Source organism: Esox lucius, chromosome 5 (assembly GCF_011004845.1).
Source record: "Esox lucius isolate fEsoLuc1 chromosome 5, fEsoLuc1.pri, whole genome shotgun sequence".
NCBI classification, from domain to species: domain Eukaryota; kingdom Metazoa; phylum Chordata; class Actinopteri; order Esociformes; family Esocidae; genus Esox; species Esox lucius.
In genome coordinates this window covers 22,950,243-22,963,657 of record NC_047573.1, presented here as the reverse complement: position 1 = coordinate 22,963,657, position 13,415 = coordinate 22,950,243, and positions in this window count along the sequence as shown.

Sequence of the window (13,415 nt, the reverse complement as noted above, 5' to 3'; positions counted from 1 at the left end):
CACCACATCCCAAAGATGCTCTATTGGGTTGAGATCTGGTGACTGTGGGGGCCATTTCAGTACAGTGAACTCATTGTCATGTTCAAGAAACCAATTTGAAATGATTCGAGCTTTGTGACATGTTGCATTATCCTGCTGGAAGTAGCCATCATAGGGATGGGTACATGGTGGTCATAGAGGGATGGACATGGTCAGAAACAATGCTCAGGTAGGCCGTGGCATTTAAATGATGCCCAATTGGCACTAAGGGGCCTAAAGTGAGCCAAGAAAACATCCCCCACACCATTACACCACCACCACCAGCCTGCACAGTGGTAACAAGGCATGATGGATCCATGTTCTCATTCTGTTTACGCCAAATTCTGACTCTACCATCTGAATGTCTCAACAGAAATCGAAACGCATCAGACCAGGCAACATTCTTCCAGTCTTCAACTGTCCAATTTTGGTGAGCTTGTGCAAATGTAGCCTCTTTTTCCTATTTGTAGTGGAGATGAGTGGTACCCGGTGGGGTCTTCTGCTGTTGTAGCCCATCCGCCTCAAGTTTGTGTTTGTTGTGGCTTTCACAAATGCTTTGCTGCATACCTCGGTTGTAACGAGTGGTTATTTCAGTCAAAGTTGCTCTTCTATCAGCTTGAATCAGTCGGCCCATTCTCCTCTGACCTCTAGCATCAACAAGGCATTTTCGCCCACAGGACTGCCGCATACTGGATGTTTTTCCCTTTTCACACCATTCTTTGTAAACCCTAGAAATGGTTGTGCATGAAAATCTCAGTAACTGAGCAGATAGCAAATACTCAGACCGGCCCATCTGGCACCAACAACCATGCCATGCTCAAAATTGCTTAAATCACCTTTCTTTCCCATTCTGACATTCAGTTTGGAGTTCAGGAGATTGTCTTGACCAGGACCACACCCCTAAATGCATTGAAGCAACTGCCATGTGATTGGTTGATTAGATAATTGCATTAATGAGAAATTGAACAGGTGTTCCTAATATTCCTTTAGGTGAGTGTATATAATATATGGATGATGCTGGCCATAGCTTTGTGGCCCGGTGTGGTAAGTGGAGGTCAGTGGAAGTGGAAGCACAGGAGCATCAAATGATATAACATGTGAAGTGGTCCCAAGGAGGGAAACATGGTGATTATTATTAGTTTATGCCCCATTTTTAATTGTTCAGAGGGTACATCCTCATACAATCCCTTATACTGTACAGCGCTGGAATGTGGCCATTGAAGAGGATTGGATGGCCAAAGATGGGCAAGATCCCACTTTTGAAACCGGGACAACCTAAGACAGCCACAGCCGTGCATTTGGCTAGATCATATATATGTGCTGGGCTATGCACACACACAAGTGCAGTGTGATGAATAAAGACAATAAATATAATTAAATATATTAGTGACGGAACACTGCTCTGCAGGGCTCTGATGGGCAAGGGAACTTTATGTACCTTTATTTATCCAAAGAAATCAACTGAGACCAACTGAGATTTTACAACTGAGCCCTGTATTAGAACAATAAAAACATATACAAAATGGAAATAGAACATACATAAAAAAAAAAGCAATTACAATTGATGATAAGATCATTTTTAAGAAACTTAAAATGTCATACAGAGGCAATAAAACATTTAACTCAATAACACTCTAAACGACATTCCATGAGTGTGGGATAAAATATTCAAAAGCAGTTTTACACAGTTCTGAACAGGCGTGTGTTATATCTCCGGCACTATCCGGTCTCGAGAGCGTGTTTGGTAACTGCTGTTCTTCCGACTCATTTTCTCTGTTAGATAGTCAGGAGGTTTTTGCATGACTACCTTATATAAAAGCATCAACCAATGTCTGGCCTTTCTAGACGTCAGTGACTCTGAGCCAACTGAAGCGTATAACAGACAGTGATGAGTGCAAAAATTTGCACCAGTGATAAAATGCAAGGCCCAGTGATAGACTACATCCAGAGATTTGAGAAGAGGAGATGAGGCATTCACGTATGATATATCACCATAATCTAGTAGCGGCATCAAAGTTTCATGCCTAATATCTTTTCTATGCTGACGTGACAGACATGATTTATTCCTATAAAGAAACCAATTTTAATCTTTCGCTAATGCTTATGTTTCCCCTTTCAAATCTAGCATAGCACCAATTCGCAGACCGATATATTTGTCCCGGGTTGCGGGTCCGGGTGCCTACTACAGTTCGTGGTGCGTTGGCTGATGCTGTCAGTGATAGTTTGGGGTTCGATTGCGGATGCGTGTCTCTGTCAGGTGTGTGGGGGAGTAAGTGTCACGGAGTTGAAATCACGCTAATACAGATGGTTTACAGATAAATGTCTCCTCGCTCAGGGTGAAAATAATCCAGAAAAAAAATACAAAATTCTGGCAAAACTGCAGCAGAGAAAATATTTCAAGGCTTTACTCCTCATTTTGGCTACCATATGCAACAGTCTCCCATGGTAATATATGTATTTCTTCTGTTCTACCACACCGACAAACATACACACAGATTGTACAAGCCCCTCTGACACCCATTAGTAGTGTTTCTTCAGCATGGTACCGCTATTCTCTTTTGTATCATTGTGACCAGGTGCCTTGTCATCTTTTATTCAGTTGTTGCTTTATTTTCTCATTGACGGCAGTGAGCAGCAGGCGATACTGGTACTTTTTCAGAAATGTCTCCTAGCATGGCAGGATACCAGAAAAGGGGTTGATTGGGTTACCATGAAATAACTATTTGAATGACAGTAATGATATGTTTGAATGACAGTAATTACACAGTGTATTCGAATGACAGTAATGAAGTTGGACTGAATCTCCCTGCGATGAATCCCAGTATTCCTGGGGTCAAACTGTATACCGTATACAGACTTCTACTGTTCGGTTCTCCTCGAAGGCGTCTGTAAACCTCCTGTAATGTCATTCTCTTCTCCCTATGATAGGAAACACTGGAAACCAAGCAGTGAGGCTGCAAGGCCACCTATTGTTATGTCAATCCTCCAGTTGTGTGGGGGCGGGAGCCTGTGTTGTTGAAGCTACTGTTAAACATAGTTTACCCTGTTTCCATTTATTTCACACGGAATCCCAATTTGCAAACACAAAGTAAGAAGTAGACCTGTTTGATTCCAACAAAGTATTGTAAAATAAAATGTGTTTAGTTTCAGTAGTTAACACCCGGAAACATCCTAAAGATCACTCGAAGCATGTTCGTACAGATGAGGCACATGCAAGCATCATGTTTAGTGAAATCATTTTTAGTACTTGTTTGCATATCCTTTGCATGCGATGATTGCGGGATGTCTGCGAACGAAAGACATCCCTGGTCGTTGGGGAAGATCTTCTCCTGTGAGGCTCCGCCAGACCTTCACTGCAGTCATCTTCGGTTCCTGCTTTTTAGGGGACTCTTTGTCTGTCTTGTTTTCCACACATGAAAGTCATTCATGGATTCAGATGGTGATTGGCATGGCTTTTTAGTCCTGAGAACCTGATTGGATGACACTGTGTTAATGTGAGTTTTTGTTTCATCTGTCCATAAATTCTACATGCTTTTTTAAGTCCTATTTGAGAAACTGTAACCTGACCGTTCCGAGTCTTGCTATTGGTATCTGTCATATGGTTCTGCTGGTGGACACTTCTGCATATGATAGTCTTTGACACATCAGCTTTGCCTTCCTCCTGGAGAGTGCTCCTGATCTGTCAGACAGTTGTTAGTATGTTTTTCGTTGCCATGGAGCATATTTGTCAATCTGTTATGGAACTTTGTTAATTGTGCCCAGAGAATTTCGTCTCTGTACTTCCTTCTAAAAGAGTTCTGATCGATAGAATTACCATCACACAATCATCCCTCAGTAATGGTCTTTCTTGGTTTATATGGGTTGTTTGTCACTGCTAAGCTCACCAGTGCTTCTTCTTAATGTACCAACGTTCAGATTTTGACATGCCTTGTGTTCTATGATCAATTTATTCTGAGCTTGACTTGCACTGGCCCTCGTGTTGTCAGGCACCAGCATCATACTCTGAATACAAATGCAAAGTCTAGAATCAAGACTAGATATTGACAGCTCTCTTGTGCATGCACGATGGAAAAACACTGTCCAAATATGAAACAGCTGTGAAACCAATTCTCCCAAAGCCTTTTGTACCCTAAAATGGGGAAACTACACTGATGACCCACAATATTATGACGACTCAAAGGTGAAGCAAATAACGTTGATCGTCTCCTAACAAGGGCACATGTCAAGATCTGGGTAGATTAGATGGTAATGTGTTGCATGTCGGAGAAATGGGTAGGAGTAAAGGCCTGAGCAACTTTGACAAGGGCCAAATTATTATGGCCAGATGACTGGGTCAGAGCATCTTGGAAATGACAAGGCATGTGGGGTGTTCCCGTTCAGCAGTGGTGACTGTGAGTACCTTCCGACAGTGGTTCGAGGAGGGACAAAACACAAACTGGTGACAAGGTGTTGGGTCCCCAAGGCTCATCGATGCGCAAGGGCAACAAAGGCTATCCGTTCTGGTCTGAACCCAGAGAAGGTCTGCTGGGGCACAAATCACAGAACATGTTAATGATGGTTACAGGATGAATGTGCCACAACACACAGGGCATCGCCCCCTGCTGCGTATGGGGCTGCGTAGCCGCAGACTGGTCAGGGTGCCCATGATGACCGTGAAAAAGCCCACGATGGGCACGTGAGCGTCGGAACTGGAACTTGGAGCAGTGGAAGAAGTTCACCCAGTCAGATGAGTCATGTTTTCTTTTACATCACATGGATGTACACTCACCTAAAGGATTATTAGGAACACCTGTTCAATTTCTCATCAATGCAATAATCTAATCAACCAATCACATGGCAGTTCCTTCAATGCATTTAGGGGTGTGGTCCTGGTCAAGACAATCTCCCGAACTCCAAACTGAATGTCAGAATGGGAAAGAAAGGTGATTCAAGCCATTTTGAGCGTGGCATGGTTGTTGGTGCCAGATGGGCCGGTCTGAGTATTTCACAATCTGCTCAGTTACTGGGATTTTCATGCACAACCATTTCTAAGGTTTACAAAGAATGGTGTGAAAAGGGAAAAACATCCAGTATGCGGCAGTCCTGTGGGCGAAAATGCCTTGTTGATGCTAGAGGTCAGATGAGAATGGGCCGACTGATTCAAGCTGATAGAAGAGCAACTTTGACTGAAATAACCACTCGTTACAGCCGAGGTATGCAGCAAAGCATTTGTGAAAGCCACAACACACACAACCTTGAGGCGGATGGGCTACAACAGCAGAGGACCCCACCGGGTACCACTCATCTCCACTACAAAAAGGAAAAAGAGGCTACATTTGCACAAGCTCACCAAAATTGGACAGTTGAAGACTGGAAGAATGTTGCCTGGTCTGATGCGTTTCGATTTCTGTTGAGACATTCAGATGGTAGAGTCAGAATTTGGCGTAAACAGAATGGGAACATGGATCCATCATGCCTTGTTACCACTGTGCAGGCTGGTGGTGGTGGTGTAATGGTGTGGGGGATGTTTTCTTGGCACACTTTAGGCCCTTTAGTGCCAATTGGGCATCGTTTAAATGTCACAGCCTACCTGAGCATTGTTTCTGACCATGTCCATCCCTCTATGACCACCATGTACCCATCCTCTGATGGCTACTTCCAGCAGGATAATGCACCATGTCACAAAGCTCGAATCATTTCAAATTGGTTTCTTAAACATGACAATGAGTTCACTGTACTGAAATGGCCCCCACAGTCACCAGATCTCAACCCAATAGAGCATCTTTGGGATGTGGTGGAACGGGAGATTCGTGCCCTGGATGTGCATCCCACAAATCTCCATCAACTGCAAGAGGCTATCCTATCAATATGGGCCAACATTTCTAAAGATTGCTTTCAGCACCTTGTTGAATCAATGCCACGTAGAATTAAGGCAGTTCTGAAGGCGAAAGGGGGTCAAACACAGCATTAGTATGGTGTTCCAAATAATCCTTTAGGTGAGTGTATGTATACACACTGATCAGGCTTAACATTATAACCACCTGCCTAATATTGTGTAGGTCCCCCTTTTGCCTCCAAAACAGCCCTGACCCATCGAGGCATGGACTCCACTGGACCTCTGAAGGTGTGCTGTGGTATCTGGCACCAAGACGCTAGCAGCAGATCCATTAAGTCCTGTAAGTTGCAAGGTGGCCCTCTGCCGGCTCCTGATCCTCTGCCGGCTCTCCCGGCTCCTGATCCTCCGCCGGCTCTGCCTCCCCGGCCTGTCCCGACGGCTCCGCCGCCCTGGTTAGTCTCGGCTGTTCCGCCCCCTTGGCGGGTTTTTGCCAATGGGGGTTCTTGTGCCCTTTATTTGTGCCCTTGGGCTGGGGTTCGTCTTGGCCCGTCCGGTGGCCGGGCCTTTGGGGGGGGGGTACTGTCACGGTGCGGTGAGCAGCAGCGCCGCCATGCCAGAGTTTCCCATCACACACAAATGCACCCCGGACTTGTTCTGTGTCATATGTCTATTATCGTTCACACCAGGTCCCTGTTAGCTAATTTGTAAGTGTTTAAATGTTTCCCCTCTGCTCCCCACATTGTGGATCATTGTTGTTGTCAGTTCGTTTATTGGTGAGTGTTACGTGTATGTACTGTCTGAAGATTATATGTATAAGACGCATTGTCTCGCACTTTTGTTTCATTCAGTCAATAGTTATAGTTTTCCGTTCATTGTTCGGTTTTGCTTTGATTGTTGAATAAACCCACAAACGCGAGATATGCCTGCGCCTGGTTCACGCAACACATGAAGAGTGACACTAATAGAAGGTGGGATCCCTAAAACGACTGTACAGTAATTCTACTTTTCTTTGTGTGTTGTTGTAAACACCTGCAAGAGCAACAAATAATCTAATTTTGTGTTGCTTGAACTTTGAATAGATTTACTGCACTTGAACAACTTTTTACAGAGGCCTATATGAGAAAATAAAAAGGTCTACAAAGAACATACGACAGCAGTGTTTTGAATACAGCTGACCAGTGTGTTGAATACAGCTGACCAGTGTGCTGCTGTTTTGAATGTGTAATTCCCATTTGCATGTGTTTCTTATTGATCCAAAAATGACCTGTTAAGTTTTGATTGCAGAATGTCATTTTGACATGGCAGTTAGATGTTCATCTCCAAATGTTGGGTCTAGTTTTCTTGTGTGTAGAGTTTTGACGCGATGAGCCCAATTCTGCATTTTGTTAGCAACTAGAAAGAACTGTAACCTTTTCAGCAATTTGGGCTACATTAGCTTGTTTGTTGGATCAGACCACATGGGCCAGCCTTTGTTCCCCACATGCATGAATGAGCCTTGGCCACCCATGACCTTGATGCTGGTTCACCGCTTTTCCTTCCTTGGACCCTTTTTGATAGGTACTGACCACTGCAGACTGGGAACACCCCACAAGGGCTGTAGTTTTGGAGAGTCTAGATGACTGGATCAGAGCCATCACAATTTGGCCCTTGTCAAAGTCGCTCAGATCCTTACGCTTGCCCATTTTACGCTGTCCCTTTGAGGACAGAATGTTCACTTGCTGCCAAATATCCTACCCACTGACAGGTGCCATGATAACGGGATTATCAGTGTTATTCACTTCACATGTCAGTGGTCTTAATATTATAGCTGATCAGTGTATATACACACAATATATACATTTATCGAAGCTCACTTCTGCTTACACACCCAGAAAACACACACACACCTATATCCAGATTTCCATACCAACCATCACACACACACACACACACACACATTCACACATATGCACACAAACACTAATTTGTGACTGATTATGCTCTTGTCCAAACCCAACCCAGCCCCACGCAATAAAGCTTAAACCAAAAAGCAACCCCAACACCCAACTCATGCCTCTTTTAACTCCATCCCTCCAGATTCCAGAGATTCAACCATATTTTCAATTTTCCCTGCAAAATATCTCACTGTCGTGCTGTGATGGTGTACTTATTAGAACATTTACAGTCATACCTCTCTACTGATGTAGCTTTAACAATAAATGTTTTACACAAGAGAATAACCAAATATGATGATTAAATTTTTTAGATCACCTCATTTATTTTTAGTGGGCCACGCCTGTCCAAAACATCTCAAGTGATCAACAAAAACAAATGTGTTCATATCCTTTTGCTTGGTAAAAGGTGCAAGTTCTCAACAGACAGAAACTCATAGGCACAGTAGAGGCACTGGTAGACATAGAGCCACACGTGGTACATCCTCATCTCTTACACCTTTGCTCCCCTGCCATACTGCAGATTTTTGGGGACGTGACTTCAATGTATTTTCCAACTTGGCTTTGGAAATTAACAGAACAACGTGACAGCGTGTCAGCATCTGCATTCATTTTCCCAGGTCTTTAATTTAGGTCCAAATGTCTGCTACAGTAACTCCCAAACCCAGCGGTGATCTACCAAATGATGTCTTTTTGTGCTCAGAGTGTACAGTTAGGTCCGGAAATATATGGACTATGACACAATTTTCAGAATTTTGTCTCTGTACGCCACCACAATGGATTTGAAATTAAACAACCAAGATGAAATTGAAGTGCAGACTTTCAACTTTAATTCAAGTGGTTGAACAAAAATATCATATGATAATTTTAGGAATTGCCACCATTTTCATACACAGTCCCCTTATTTCAGGGGCTCAAATGTAAATGGACATATTAACAGAATCATAAATAAATTGTTCATTTTTAATACTTTGAGAATAATTTGTAGGCAATGATTGCTTGAAGTCTGGAATGCATGGACATCACCAAACCTTGTGTTTCCTCCTTTGTGATGCTTTGCCAGGCCTTTACTGCAGCTGTCTTCAGTTGTTTGTTCGTGGGTCTTTCTGTCTTAAGTTTTGTCTTCAGCAAGTGAAATGCATGGTTGATCGGATTGAGATCAGGTGATTGATTTGGCCATTCCAGAACTGGGCTGGCTTTTTTTAGATGTTTTTTTGCAAAGTCTAATGTGGCCTTTCTATTCCTGAGGCTTAAGAATGGTTTGCACCTTGTAGTGAATCCTTTGTATTTGCTCTTGTGAAGTCCTCTCTTTACGATAGACGTGTCTTGTCTGTCATAGACGTCCAGGCCTTTTTGTGTTGCAGAGCTCACCAGTGCATTCTTTTTTTTCTCTGAATGTATCAAACTGTGGATTTGGCCACTCCTAATGTTCCTGCTATCTCTCTGATGGATTCATTTTTGCAGCCTAAGGATGGCCTGTTTCACTTGCATGAGAGCTCCTTTGACTGCATGTTGTGGGTTCACAGCAACAGCTTCCAAATGCAAATGCCACACCTGGAATAAACTCCAGACCTTTTACCTGCTTAATTGATGAAGAAATAATGAAGGCCCACATCTGTCCATGAAACAACTTTGGAGTCAACTGTCCAATTACTTTTGGTCCCTTGAAAAAGAGGGGGCTACATATTAAAGTTCTGTAATTCCTAAACCCATCCTCCAATTTGGGGTCATTTGTGAATACCTTCAAATTAAAGCTGATGGATGGCACGTTAAGCCCACATTATTTAACTGTAACTTGAATGTATTTTGGTAAACAGCCAAAATAATAAAACTTGTGTCAGTGTCCAAATATTTCTTGACTAAGTCAATGGGTAGTTGTCTCTGTAAACAGTCAAAGTAGGAGCCTAGTATTGATTAATAAATACAGTAGATATAGATTAGATAGATAGTTTCTAAACCTGTCACAGATTGCCCACTTTGGTGGGACACCCAAAGTGACACACACAGGTGAAAATGGCAATTAAAGGTGAGTTTCCCACACCTGTGGGAAAGTAGCTCCCCCTCAGTATGTGAGTACAGGGGATCAGAGTCAATCAAGCGCACCCGGAGGCACTGATCAGCTTTTCTCCTCCTCCTATAAAACATACACACGTTTCACTAGTGAGAGCTCCGGGGATGGTTTCTCCATGTGGACGACCAAAGGAAATAACAGGCCACCTCTCGTTAAGTGACAAGCAGAGACACACCACCACCGCAAGCGAGCTCTCCACCGCGTATACTCTAGTTAAGACAGTGCCACACCTGCGATTCAAGTCATAGTTAAAAGCTACTCTACTTGTCCCTGACGAGTTTTATGTTATCATTGTGAGAACAGCCTTGGTTGTGTGTGTGTGTTTAAGAAGAAGACAATCTCAACAGAGAACTTGCTTGTTTTTGTGTTAAGACCTGTTCCTATTTTTTCACCTTTCTGCTTAAGCGCAACCGACAAAAGATAAGATCCACTCACAGTGTTTTTGGAGGAGAGGAGGGATGACAGCTGAGAGTTCTGGTCATGAAATTTTTATTATGCAACATAAAGTCATATTGCCCCGCATAGGCAGGTATCCTGGCCTACAGGCCAGTGACAAGAAGAGTTAAGATCATACCAATTTCTAGTGTTCTGACCTAGTCAGCTAGTATGATTGACTTGTTTCCACTCTGTCAGTTATATGCCTGACCATGCATGAATCAAACTCCCTTTTCACACGCTGTATGGAGACCCAACACAACCTCGAGATATCCCCACAGCTTTGTGACATGCAATGATGATATAATGGCTGTTGTCTGCAGTGGACCCAAAAGGGTATGTCACCATTATGGTCTGCATCATGATGATTGCCCTAATGTTTTTCCAAGGGCTGAAAGTTTTATGTAATCTATTCACAAAGACAACCTGAGTCATTCCTTATCAAACCAAAGGATACCACATTCTCAGTCTTAACACTTCGCTGCCTAAAAGGGATTACATTAGACTTTTTGCCCTGCATATTTAAATCTACATTTTCAAAAATAATGTTATAGAAAATACAAAATAACAAAATCCAAGATGACTTTTATGTACAGTATGTCTTTAAATTCTGGAGTTAATACTTCCCTTTTCTGTCTCTACTATTTCCAACCAGTGATAAATTATTTAAGATTTCCACCAAAACAGAAATACCCAATGTACCCAACAGATGTCCATAAACAATAACCAAGGTCTTAACTCACTTATCTGGTAAAATAGCTATACATTGGTGAGTAGTACTTTAAGGACACAAGCTTAAGTACATGGTCCAAATATCAGAAATATAGAAATGATATATTATTCAAGTGGAGGAATGTATTTTAAGTACCAAAAATCGAACAACAAACGTCTTACTATAAGATTTACTCCTTCTTATAATGGTAAAATAAATATGACCATACTTATACACCAAGTGACAACCATTTCATAGAACTGATGAAAGAGACTGATCTGCACAATTGTCCTCGGAACAATGCACAGACATGCCAAAAAGATCTTCTCAACGTCCCCTAGAATAAATATCCCTTTGCGACTAATAATAGAAAGTTGTGTTGTAAATTCTACAAAACTATTTAGCGTTTTTTCATGTTTAGAGCTACAATTCCACTAAGGATCCTAACAGGGAGTTGCAACACCAAAAACATCTACACCAGCGCTGTGACAACTGCGACCTCTGCTGGTTCACCTCCCCCTGCAGTGGGCGGGCCCCAGCGGTCGACGTCACCGGCCTTCTGACACCACCGTCTCATCATACATTTCACCTGTGTCTCGTTTAGTGCACCTGTTCCTCATCATCGCTGTTTCCCCCGGTATATATGTTCCCTCTGCTCCCCCTGTCTTTGTGTGTGATTGTCTCTACCTACTAAAGAGCTGTACGACGCTTCGTCACCTGTATATACTTATTTTGCATTGGTTCGTGAGGATACCATTAAAAAGATCCTTCCACCACGCCTTCTCCTGCTCCTCCTTGTCCAAACCCCGAAGCCGTGACAGAATCACACACCAAGACGACAAACAAGGATATGGAGCAACAAGGAGCCACAGGCGAGGCCGGTGTTGCGGAGGTGGTAAAAGTACATTCAACCTTGCTGGCCAGCCTAGGCGCCGCGATGGACACTGTGTTGAAAGCGGTGCAGCGCCTAGAGCTGAGCCAGTGGAACCCCGCAGCACCGGCCGTCTCTCCACCTCCCCAAGCCGCATCGCCCAGCATGGGAGCGATGCCCATTCCGCTGCCCAGGGCCTACGACGGGGCGGCGGACCGCTGCCAGGGTTTCCTGCTACAACTGGACATCGCGCTCCAGGCGATGCATCCTGCGCCGACCGAAGCCCAGAAGATCTCTTCACTCGTCTCCTGCCTGTCTGGGAAAGCCCTGGAGTGGGCCACCGCCGTTTGGAACATCGAGCAGCCCACCCAGGGCAGCTACACCGAGTTCACCCGCCGCTTCCGAGTCGTGTTTGACCATCCTCACGAGGGGAGAGAGGCGGGTGAACGACTGTTCCACTTACGGCAGGAGACGAGATCGGCGCAGGAGTTCGCTCTGGAGTTCCGGACCCTGGCAGCGGGATCGGGGTGGAACGAGCGGGCTCAGATCGACCACTACCGGTGTAGCCTTCGCGAGGACGTCCGGAGGGAGCTGGCTTGTCGAGACGTGTCCCTCTCCTTTGACCAACTGGCGGACATGTCCATCCGTCTCGACAACCTGCTAGCTGCCCGAGGACGTCCCGGAAGAGGCCCGCCCGTTCCACCCTGCCAACCAGACGCCGCCGTCCCCATGGACCTGGGGACGGCTGCGCTGTCGGGCAGGTGTAGGGGAGGAGAGGTGCGGAGTGCCTCCAAGAGGAAACAAGGCCGTACAACCACGCCGCACCGCACCTCCCTCCCCGAGTCAAGAGGTGACAGGCAGGGCACTTCCGCATCACCCCAGGTAGCACATGCACATTCACCACTAACCTCTTCCCTCTCTATGTGCACTGTCCCTGTTAGGTTCCCCGGCTTTCCGCGGCTCTCCCGGTGTAAGGCGCTGGTAGACTCAGGCGCAGCCGGAAATTTCATGGATAAGTCTTTTGCCCTGCGGTCACGCATACCCCTCCAGGCCCTCGACACCCCCCTGCCCGTGAGAGCTCTAGACAGCCGGCCACTAGGGTCAGGTCTGGTCACGAGTTGCACTGTTCCCCTCCTCCTGGTTACCGACAACCGACACAGTGAAACCATATCCTTTCACATAATCGACTCACCCACATTCCCAATAGTTTTAGGTTTCCCCTGGTTATCCCTACACGACCCCGTCATCTCCTGGTCTAGTCGACGTCTGTCGGGGTGGTCGCGGAAGTGCCAGGGTAGGTGTTTGGGTGTTTCCGTTGGCTCGACCTCGGTGGAGAGTCCAGACAGTGCGCCCGCCGTGCCCATTCCCCCCGAATACAGGGACTTGGCTACGGTTTTCTCCAAAGCCAAGGCTGCTGTGTTGCCACCACACCGGCTGGGGGATTGTGCGATAGACCTCGTTGACGGAGCCGCACTCCCGAAGGGTCACGTGTATCCACTGTCCCGCACCGAAACGGAGACTATGAACGCCTACGTTACGGAAGCGTTGGAACAGGGATACAT